A 12129-nucleotide genomic window follows, 5' to 3' on the forward strand; every position below is an offset into this window, starting at 1 on the left:
CCTATCTCGGCAAAGTTCACGCTCTCCCTTGCTTTGGGTCTCTGCTCAGTGGCACCGACCTGAGAGCCCTCCCCTTGCCTGCCCTGTTTGGAAAACCACACACCACTGCCCTGCCAGCAGATGCCACACCCGTTTCCCACTTTATGACTATGTGGTACTTATTATAGTATGTCTGACATACTATACATTTACATGTTTGTCTAAAATGTGTCTTACCCGACTGACATCAGAGCTGTGGCACATTACACCACTGGCTGAGTCAGGCACACGTCCGAGAGGACAAATTGCATACGCGTTGATGTGGATGGATGGCACCAACTAGAGTGGTGCCCTGCAGCTGTCCCTACGAAACTGTTAGCTCCACGGGGGCAGAGATTTCACCTGTTTTTTCACTGCTGCATCTCCGATACCTTGACTACACCCTGGCTGGCTGGCTGAGTGGATGAGTGGATGGATGGGTGGGCAGATGGACAGACGGACAGATGGGTGGGTGGGTGGGTGGATGGGTGGACAGATGGATAGATGGACAAGTGGATGGATGAGTAGCTGAGTAGATGGATGGGTGGATGAGTGGGTAGGTGGATGAGTGGGTAGGTGGATGAGTAGGTAGGTGGATGGGTGGATGCATGGATGCAAAGACAGATGGAAGGATGAATCAGCACATCCTGTTCCCCAGGAGCAAGGTCTCTGGAGGAAGGGGCTTCAACCTCAATCACTCCCAGGACCAATACCTGCCTCTTATCCCTAAGCTAGAAGCCAGCCAGGACGTGTGCACCCCAGGGAGGGCACCCTCTGGAGGATGCTGCAGGACCAAAGAAAGAGTAGGTATGAGCTCTGTGTATCCAGAAGCAGAGACAATCCGGTGTGCAGGTTCCCCCGGCCCCAGAAAGCAGGCAAATGTGCGTCATCGGCAGGCGGCACATGGCTTCCCGAACACGGCCTCCTGCAGGCAGCCGTCTGCCTTGCACACTCAACAGCGGGCTTTGCAGGCTCCGCCTGGAAGGTGGTACTCAGTGTGCTGTGAGCCAGAAGGTCAGCCCCGCCCTGCTGGTGTAGTTTGGGTTCAAGGCCACCCCTCCCCAACTACCACCAGCTGCTGTGTGAAGCACTGCCAGGAGTCCACACTCCCGGTGTCCTCAGGTGCCAGTATTTCTCTTAAAAAGCCCACAATAAGGCAAGAGCTGATGTGACTTTCTCATTTTTTCCCCTTAAAATTAGTAGTGCTTATGCCTGTTAATTAGCATTTTCAAAGTCATGTCCCTTGGAACTCTAGTTCAGAGCGGTTTTAGTAGATGTTATCCCAAAGGGGGAGTCCCAGGTGTCGTGAGTTTAGAAAATTCTGGGTTAAACAGAAGCAGAAATGATCTTTATGACAGGAATTCCCAGATCCTTTACTCTGCTAACGTGCAATGTGAATATTCACGAGGGGAACTAAGCTTACATATTTTCCAAACTTAGATCCTTTTGTGAAAAATTTGACAAGGAGACTTTTCCACCAGAGACACCTGTGGAAGTGTGCTTTCCTGGAGTGGTGAGCTACACGCCTGGAAAGGTCTGACCTGACCTCAGGTGGAGATGGGGCTGAGACACGGGGTTACCTCCCACATTCTCATAACTAACAAGGGAATGGATTAGACCCAGGGTTTCCTAACTTCCTCTCCAGCATCTGTCCATCAAACACATTTCTGTCACGTTTCTAAACATTTTCACACCCTAGAATCCATGACATTCCATCCTCTGTTTCAATTTAGGAAAAAAACGAGGTCTGTGATCCAAGGACCCAACTCTCTAGGGCTCCCTTTCTTCATGCAGGAAATGCAAATGGGGAAACTCACAGAACTGTTTGCCATAAAAAAGTCAATTTTATGGGACATAATTTAAAGAATTTAACAAAATAAAAGTCACACATTTAACAGAAAAGTATTAATACCCTACCTCTCACAGATAACCGTGAGGAGTAAACATAACATACATGAACAGTGACGTGCTCTGTATAGAAATCACTGTTTAAATACTTTAAAGACAATAAAATATCTAACTAGAAATTCAACAGAAATCCCACAGCCCAGGTATGCCAGAGACTGCCAGTTCATTCCACAGCGATGGTGGTGACCTAAAGTGAACTCCGCTCCCCAGGGCTCGTGTCCTTGGATCAGTGTTGTGGAAGAACAGAATGTCCAGAGTCAGACAGACGCAGGTTCCAATCCTGGACCACTTATTGTCCATGCGACTTAATCGCTCCTAGCCTCGGTTTGCTCATCTATAAAATGGGGACAAGTGTCCCTGTCCCATAGGATGGCTGGGAGAACCCCAGGGGGTATGTACCCAAAGTGCTTAGCACAGGAGTGGCACGTGTGAATCGTGGGTAGAGTTACACATTGCTTATTCTTTGTCATTTTCTGTAGCAGGAACTACACTCAATAAATATTTAAGAAAGCAGGGAGTGCAGCTAAAAGAAACAGTTCTTGCCCTCAAGGAGTTCTCAGGCCAGTGGGGGAGACTGAGTCATAACCAAGCCTCTGCACCCCCGTGTGGGGAGAGCGGGCACACAGCGATGTGCAGGGATTGGCAAGGGCACTGAAGCCTCTGCCACTCCAGCCCTCCCAGGGGGATATGCTTCTTCTGAGATTAAAGGACCAGTAGGAGGAAAAAAGGGACTGCAGAGGGATGCGTGGGGACAGGCAGAGGTCGGAAGGCGCCCGGCGTGCTTGGGGATCTGCTGTGGCTTCCTCTGGTTGGGGAACCCAGTGGGGAACCTGGGAGGTATGTTAGGTGCCAGCTCACAGGGACTCTAAGGGACTCTAACGCATGCATGGAAGGGAGTCTGGGCTGGTCACAAGGTAATGGAAGGGTTTTCATCAGCGAAGCTGTCAAACACACACCAGTTTCTGAACCAGGACCTCATGCAAACATTGGGCAGAAGTAGAAAAAGGGAATCTGACCATCTTTACATTTTCCTTAAAGCTGGGGTTTCATAATAAGTGTCAATCAAGTTTGCAAAATGTATCAAGAGCCTTAAAAGTGTGCGTGACTTTTAACCTAGAAATCTAGTGCTGGGAGTTTGTCCACAGGAAAATATCCCGAGCAAGGTCAAAACCTTGTACAGAAAGATGTGATCAGCATTAATTACAGCTGTGCCACTAACGGGCATCATTCACCTCCTCAAGCATTTCCCAAGAATTTTTAAGAACTCACAACAAGTGTTGAACAATGAAATGTCAGGTGAATAAGCAAAATACCAAACTCTCTACAGGGTGGTAATTCCAGGGCGAGGAGATCTTTCTGGTAGTAACTGACTCCCCCAAGCAGAGACTTTGGGGTGCCTCCACGTCCCCACTGCCTCTTGCACCTCCCTCTCTTCCATGACACTCATCATACTTCATGGTCGTTGCTCACGTGTCCATCTGTGGTTGGGCTGGACACCCCTTCATGGCCAGGAAAGTCCTGTGCAATTCATTCATCTCTTTATCCCCAGGGACCCGCCAGGAGGCTTACACTGTATTCAGCAAATGTCTGCCAAGGGGGAGAAGAGGGGGGTGACAGACAGGAGGCAAGGGAAGAGGGAAGAAGAGAATGTTTGAAAAGAGAGTGAGAAGGAGAGACAGGAAGAGTGAGATTAAAAAAATGATAAAGAGAAGGAGTGACAGAAAGAAGGTAGAAAGGGAGGAAGAGAGGGAGGAGAGAAAGAAAAAGAGAGAAAACAGAAACCTCTCTTTTCTGCTTTTACATTTCCCTGAAAGCCTCAGCTCGCTGCCTAGGCATCGAAGGTGGCTTCGTGCAAAGCCTGTACAATACAGGTTATGCTGAAAGACCTTCTCACAGGGGGCCCACCTAACCCTCGCTGCTGGGCAGGAACCGTGTCTCCACCGCCTGCTGCCCTGTGAGTCAGGAGACGCCCAGGGAAGGGGAGGGCTTCTTCTCCAAACCGGCTATTATCTCCCTTCCAGCTCCAACTGGGAAGAGAGAGCTGGGGTGGGCAGATTGCCTTTGTTCTCTTCACAAACACTAGGCCTGATGCTGAGCAGTGCTTACAAAAAATTAGCCTTTCAAGCGTCAGGCATTCCTACCCACACAATAGCAAAATAAACAACAGTCGGCCTCAACTAGGAGGGGAGGTCCGCGTCACAGTGACTTTCCTGCATCGCTGTCTATCCCTGAGTAAAGGGTTAAACCTCCCTGAGTTCTGCTCTCCCCACTGCATGGTAGAAATAAAACCTGTCATCTCCACCACAAAGTCAGAGGAATAGAAAATCCATTAATGCCTGGGGAGCCTCAGAAGAAAGAGAGGTGCTTTTCTCATTAAACCAAAGATTACCCCAAAATCACTAGTTTAGCAACCATGGCTAGCTGGCAAATAGCAAAGAACTAATACTTTATTATGGAGACAACAGGGAACGACGCTCATTATGTCATCGAGGAGGGGCCATTTGAGCTGGGTTCTGAACCGTGAGAAATTTAGGAAGCTGACCAAGTGGAGAAGAAGGGGAACATTCCAGCAAAATACATAATACATACACAGACAGGTAGAGTGTTCTGCGAGTCCCAGGTTCCACGTACTGGCTGAAGACTGGCGGGCGGAGACGTGTGCTGTCCCCGGTGCTGAAACACCATTGGGTCCTAGGACAGCAAGGTTTCTCCAAACCCTGGGACGCTCACCCGCCATCCCTCTCTCTCTCTCCTGTCCCATCCAGCCTTGTAGTTCCTCACTGCTTTTCTTTCTCAGCTCACCGGCATATTTGTAGTCTTTACATTACCACAGAACCAAAGCAATCATAGCTTACGGTTTACAACACATGCAGCTGGTTTCAAGTACGTTCAACTCTTAGTACCACCCTTTCAATACTTTCATTTTTCCACCCATGAAGTTGGGGGGAGGGCAGGCATCCCCCATGTCCCCTCTCCTAATGCTTCACTAACACAGAGATCAGCATCTGTGGTCAATAAATGGGTGTCAAAAAGGATCTCAGAGGTTTGGTCTTCACACTGAGGCGGCCGCTCCAGCCGGGGGTCGGGGGGCTGGTTCATTAAGCTTCTAATGAGGCTGCCTGATTCTCAGTGGGAAGGGGCTCACAGCAATTAAATGACCAGTCACTTCTGGAAAGATGAAGAATCCTTTTCTCTCCAAAGGGCAAGCACGGAAATGAGTCTCAGAAAGATAGGGGAAGCCCCGTTTTTGCAGAAATGTGCTCGTTGTCCACGCATTAAATGCAGACAGAACTGCTTTCTCTTAAGACAAAGAAAATGCCCAGGGGTTTTAAAAGTTATTAATCCTTCAAACAAGCCACTGACGGCAAGCTGATGTTTGCAACTCAAAAATTCAACAGGACAGGTAGGTATACCTCACCTATGCGCGTACAGCTCACACCACGGCACCAGAACCTCAATGATCCTGAAATCTATGGGGATTACCTGCTGAACATTCCAATCCAGGGACTTTGTCACCGTTTTCACTGACTAGATCTACATGATTTCATTTACTAGATCTACATGACTTGTTACTCACAAACACCCCAGATAACTTTGATGCAGACCCTCTGTGGTAGTCTGTGCTACTTGTTTCACAATTCTTCCTGCCCCCCCACCCTTGCCTTGCTCCAATGTGGTGCAGGGCTCTCCTGCCCCACTGACTATGCGCAGGCCCACGTGACTTGCTTTGACCAATAGAATGAGAGTAGAGGTGAGTGTCCCAGTCTGAGCAAAAGCTGTAGAGGCAGATGGGTTTCCACTCAACTTCTTCAGAGCCCATTGGCCCCCGCGAACCATAGAACCCAATAAATGGGTCTTCCTCAGTCTGAGTTCCAGAATGAGAAGGCAGGAGGGGCATATCTGACCCAAACAGAAGCCTGAAGACAAAGCTAGCTGAGCCTTGCCAAGGCTCTGCCACCCACAGACCTCTAAGCAGTAGTACCTATTTGTGGCTGTAAGCCACAGAATTCCAAGGCTGTTCGTTATGGGGCATTACTGCATCCAAGTGACCTGATACCCCATCGGGGTTCTGTGCCCGGAGCCCCGGCCACAGTGACTGCTGTCTAAGAGCGTTTTCTAGCTCAAATACTTCATAATTCCATGACTCGGTTACTCCCTTTAACAAGCGGAGCCGCCTCCCTCCAGATTCCCCTCGCAGATATCCCATCCAGCCTCCCTGCAGCAGCAAGAGCTGCCATACTGCACGCTCGTATTTATTCCCAGAAAACCAGCCCATTTTCCTTTGATTTTGCCTCAGGGGACGGCCTGTCAGCCGGAGGCCCTCTGCCCCACTTTCCAGGAAAGCAGCCCTGGAAGTGACGACAGGCCTGACACGGAATCTAATTAACACACATTTGTTCTCCACTCTGAGTAGGGGCCATGGTGGCAGTTTCCTCCTTCATGAATCAGAAATACAGGCAGTTCCCATGGATTGCAGGCCTTTTCTGCAAGCTCAGGCACATTTCCATGACAACTGCAGTTATAACGGGTGAGATGCGAGAGCTCAGGCCCATAGTACCTGCTGGGTATTCAGAAAGCACTCCCTGAGGGAGTGAGTGCCTGGTTTTCAAAGAACAGACCTCTGTCATGTGCCCAGGAGTGGGCAAGGCCTTCAGCTGCCGGGAGGAGGAGGACACTGGCTACACCTGCCTTTAGTCTACAGACTCCGGTGCTTCCTGGTCTCTGCTTTTCTCCTGATATGAAGCAATCTGAACAGAAATCCTTTACCTTTAAGAAAAATCACATTCTTGAGTGCCTAGTAAGTATCAGTTCGGCATTACATGGGTTTCCCTTTTTAATTCTTAAGTCCCCTTAAGAAGTGGGTGCGATTACTACAAATGAGGAAACTCAGAAAAGTGAAGTCACTTGCTCAAGGTCACACAGCCAGATGGTGGAGATGCATTTGAACCTAGTGTCATCTGCTACCTACAAAGTGACAGCCCAGTGCCCTCTGGTGGTTGTCCCAGTGTTCTCTTCACTGCACCTGGTTAACATGTCTGGGCCTCAGTTTTCTCCTCTGCAAAATGGGGATGAGTGAGCACAGACCACACCTATCCATTCAGCTACTTATCAAGAACATTCCCAACACCACGCACCTCATCTTCCCTCCTGACAGGATTGCTGTGATTGTGACCAAAAGGGAGTAAGGCAGACTAAAGGGCTCCGAAGGTTGCAAAGGGCTCTCCAGCAGTAAGATATTAAACGTGAGACCTACTCACCGAATAAACATTGACAACGCCCCTGGGAGCCAGGTGCTTTCACTTACTATCTCATTTAACAAAGAGGCAGTATTGTCTGCGGGTGAAGGGCACTAGGGCAGAGGCCAGACTGCCTGCATTCTAACCTGGCCCCACACTTACCCATCCCGGTGCCTGAGGCAAGGTCCCCTCTCTGTGCTTTGGTTTCCTGTCTATAACGCAGAGGGCTGTTTTGAAAGTTAAATGAATTAACACGGGGACAGCACTTAGAACAGTGCCTGATTTTCTCAAGTCCTTGCAACCTGCTCAGTTCCATCTTCAACTTCTCTAGCCTCTCACACCCCAAACCCAGCTCTTTTCTAGATCCATTGCACCTGCTTCAGAAACGTCCTCAGACGCACCTGCTGATTTCCACCTCCCACTGCACCTGCCCCAGGTCAGGCCCCCCTGCCTGTCTTGTCCCCTCCACTCCACAGCCAGTGACCTTTCTTAAACACAGTACAACCATGGCAGGCCTCTCCTTAGAACCCTTCAGCAGCTGTCCTCATGTAGGACCAGTGTGCCCTCCTAGGCTCTCCCAGGCCTGACTGCTGTGCCACCATATTCGTTTGCTCACACCACACTCTGCCTCCCCAAATGGCACGCTCACCGCCCCGTGTGATCCTGTGGCCGTCCTGCTGCCTGGATTTCCTACCACACCCGCTGTGCCCACTGATTCCCAACTCACCCTGTCAGGCGCAGTGTCCTGACTTCAGACACATGCTGTCACCTGTTGGAATTCCCACAGCACGTGGCTTGCACCTCCGGTTAGCACTGTTTCATGACTTCACGACACTTGGTCTGCCGGCTCGTTTTTATATCTGTTTCTCCCATGAGACGGTGAGGTCCACACAGCTTCGTAGCTGGACCACCTGTGGCAAAACACTTAACCTCTGTGTGCCTCGTCTGTCAATGGAACTGATCCAAGCACCTGCATCACAGGATTCCTTAGGACAATCCATAAAAGCACTCGACACACCAAACATGGCCTACGCAATCCAATGTTTTATGCCAAATGTTCTGTGTCTGCAAAAGTTTCCATTGTTTTTATCCACTTGTCAAAAGAGTTGATGACCTTGGAAAGTTTTTAAACTGGTTTAAAAGGTGCCCAATGATTAACTTTTACTTGGGAACCCATTTTGTTCTGCATGCCCAGAAATCAGGGGCAGCAAAAAGCAAAAGGAAAGGGAAGGAAAAGAAAACACATGGAAAGAAAAATCCAAACATTGTACCTGGAAATTGTGCTACATGAGGAATAAAGAACTGGGGCCATTTTGCAAAAGAGAAGGTCCTAGGTGACTTTGAAATATCTTCCAGAGCCTCTAGGAACATCAGTGTGGCAGAAGAAGGAACCCATGAAAATTCTGAGGGCAAAAGGCAGACTCTCACTGCACATACAGAAGAGCTCTCCAATAACAGAACTGTCCCAGAGTAAAGCAGGCTGCAGTGTAAAGTGGTGACCTCCCTGTCACTGGAGGTATGCAAAACAAAAAAAAGGTTTGGAATGCCTACACTAGAGGGGAGGTGCGGATGGGGGAGAAGCAATGGGCACTCTTTTCCACCTCCTTAAACGCACAAAAGCAACAAATTTTACATAATTTAAAAGGTTCCTTCCAACTTTGATGTTGTATAAATCACATATTTGCTGAGATTTTGTTAGGGTTTAAACCCTAACAGTGTACGAATCGTGTATAATAAAAAGCACGCGCAGCATAATTCAGGGAGGTACAAAATCTCCCAAACACCCACTTGTTTGCTCTGCCTCAGCTCCATTGAGTCTTCCCATGGAATTAACCCCAAGTTCAGACACCAAGTAGCTTCCTCAGTCAAGGTTCTGGAGAGAAGTGGACTCTGATGAATCCAATTTGTGCATGGAAGGTTCTTACTGTAAAAGCTTGCTTTTGTGTGAAATGCCGCCAAGCCCATTGTCAGTCAGCTCCGCCCTCTTCCCACTGCCAAAGGACCACTAGGAGGCCTGTTTGTTTGTTTTTTCTTTAGCTCCAAAAACCTTCCATGCCATCCTCATCTCCTTCTGGGTGGCAACTACCTAAATGCTACATGTACAGATAGGACATTTGTTGAGGAAAGTCAGGTGCCAGAGTGGCAACACCTCACTGAGTGAAGCGGCAGCCTGCCATCTGGTCCTCACTCATCTACTCACACAGCAGGGGGCTGCTGTGAGTCTCCAGCACGCCACAGTGTTCCTGAGACACCCGGGAGAAGCTGGCATTGGCCCATCCTCCCAGCATTCACAGCCAAGCACACAAACCACAGGTACTGAGGCGGCAGTGCTCACAATCCCAGCCCCCGGAGAAAGAAGTCTCCGCAAGGAATGGCCATAGCGTATACAGAGGCAAAGGGCCTGGGCGGTGAGAACGTTCCAGGTGCCTGGGCCACAGTCCCAAGAAAGGAGTGGGGAAGTGCAACCCCCTATGTCCACAGCCATCACTTCCCTCCTTTTACCTGCTTGCTTATTTTCCAGACCAGCCTCTCTGTGAAGCATCCTACATCCCAAGCCATTTCCCAAGCCAGCACCACCAATTCACTTTTCTCAGAGCAAAATTATTATCTGATCACTGCATCTCTCTAGGGTGATGAATCTCAGCCTTTCTGTGTCCACGATGTACTTGCAAATACAGTAGTTTCTCCCCCCCACCCCCGCCACGGTTTCACTTTCTATGGTTTCAATTACCGGTGGTCAACCATGGTCCATAAAATATTACATGAAAAATATTAAATGAAAAATTCCAGAAAGAAACAATTCCTAAGTTTTAAATTGTGCACCATTCTGAGTAGCACGATGACATCCCGTGCCATGCTGTCCCATCCCGCACATCCACACACACTCCACGCGCTATGCACCTGTTAGTCACTAGGAAGCCATCCTGGGTACCAGATCGCGGTGTCGTGTCCTTGTGTTCAAGGCACCCTTACTTCACTTAATAGTGGCCCCAAAGCGCCAGAGTGGTGCTGCTGGCAATCTGGATATGCAAAGAGAAGCCAGGGAGCACATGTTTGTACAGGAGAAACACAGTCTAGCTAGGATTTGGGATATCCGCGGTTTCAGGCATCCACTGGGGGTCTTGGAACGTATCCCCTACAGATAAGGGCGCAGTGCTGTAGTATAAAAATTTGCAGCATTCTTAAAGGGATTAAAGACCTAAAATACCACATCAGTCAGCAAACATTACCATGCCGTTCCTACTGCCCAGTGACTGTGTCTGTCTCACGGGGCGTGAATGAATGCAAGCTCCTTAACTGCACTTGCTTACTTTTCAGCACTTGGCGCTATCCACTGCTCTGGCAGTTCTGTTCTGTGCTCAAGGGGCAAAGTCCTCTGATCCTCCCTTTCCAGGGCAAGAGTTTCCTTTTACTCACAAAAAATTAGACTCCATTCAACACCACTCTGCCTGTGAGCGCTCAGGGCTGCCCCTGATACATGTTACCAGGACAATTTGTAGACTTGGTTGCAGCAAGGATCCACTTTAAACGCCGATCAAAACTTAGCAGCACATATGCAGAGGATTTTTTCAGTACGCCACTGTGCTCACAGCACCTGAGCTGGGGACCCCTGGTTGCTGGGATAGCTTGCATTTTCCTATTTTCTACCAGCACCTCTCATACATGGGTCCCTCATCTCCATCTCAGGGCCTTGCCTCTCACCTCCATTCCACCTGGTGTCACTGTGCATGACAAAGCACCCTGGGCATCTCAACTCCTGTGTGTAAAAAGGCAGGGAAATACACTGAATGTCTACAGATAGGCTGAATGCTACCCTCAGGAAGAAGCCTAACAGATCTCACATGGTTTTTGCATATTTGCACAGAGAGTAACTAATTCAGTCTGATGTGATTTTTACTTGATCTTTCTTCTTGATCAAACATCTCTACTGTTTGATTTACAATACACACATACACACATTTACACACCAAATGCATACACTCACACATACACACATATTGAGAGAGAGAGAGAGAGAGAGAGAGAGAAATTGAGGTTGAGATTTCAAATCAGATATTTTCTTAGCAAGTGGAGCAGCCTGTCTACCTTCCCTTTTGAACCCAGTTCTACCTTCCCCCACAGGCCAGAACCTTTACATAACAATAAGTGTCTATGAGCCTTAGGAAAATAGGGGTATTATCTTTGGAAAATAGGGGTATTATATGTAGGCTGCCTTCCTCACAGGACTGCTCTGAAAACCAAGTGAGAGATCGTGGAAATCCTGTGGAATGCTGTGACACTACAAAATCGCACATGGTCAGTACTCATGGGTTCTTGTTTTCAATAATAACTCTTAGCCATCATGGTAGACACTCGTCTGCCCCCCACAATTGAGCGGGCTTCTTCCTGGGGGCCTGAGTGGGAGCCAAGAGCTTTTGCAGGGCCAGGAAGCCATGTGCCTTTGTTTGCCCAGAGCCACGCCCAGGAGTCCGACTCACTTAACCCCCACAGTGGGCCTGAGAAACAGCTCTCGCCAAGTTAATCCCCGGTTGTGCCATTAATTTTTTAAAAAGCCACACATGAAAGAGAGCCTTATAAATATTTTAAACAATCCGTGGCTAGGCTGAAGCTAAGTGTTCCCCCTTCTCTAACAGGCTATTTATTCTATTACCTCAGAAAAAGACTGAGGTGGAAAAAAAGAAGAAAAGACACCACGACCATAATCAACATGGGTAGGATGTTTTCGTACCACAGCTGTCTCCCTGCCTTTGTCCATATACTGTGTCCTGCCTGGGACGTGTCTTCTCCTCCTCTGCTCAAGTGTCCTCTCTCCTATCTCCGAATTCATTGGCAATGCTGGGACCTTCTTCCCATTGTTCAGATGAGAAAGCTGAGGTTCCCAGGGGCACGAAGTGGCCCAACATCAAGCAGGTGGGACCTGGGGATGCAGCTGAAAGCTGTATCTTGGCCCTTTTTCAAGCCCCTG

At 48.8% G+C, this 12129-nt stretch overlaps 1 protein-coding gene across 3 annotated transcripts in view; it reads right to left on the reverse strand.

Moving 5' to 3' along the window:
* Positions 1 to 12129, reverse strand: part of CRMP1 (collapsin response mediator protein 1) — a 50781-nt gene that overhangs the window by 31500 nt on the left and 7152 nt on the right. The window lies entirely within an intron of this gene.

The sequence above is a fragment of the Rhinolophus sinicus genome, chromosome 1 (assembly GCF_057876585.1).
Source record: "Rhinolophus sinicus isolate RSI-liver-muscle chromosome 1, RSI-T2T, whole genome shotgun sequence".
NCBI classification, from domain to species: domain Eukaryota; kingdom Metazoa; phylum Chordata; class Mammalia; order Chiroptera; family Rhinolophidae; genus Rhinolophus; species Rhinolophus sinicus.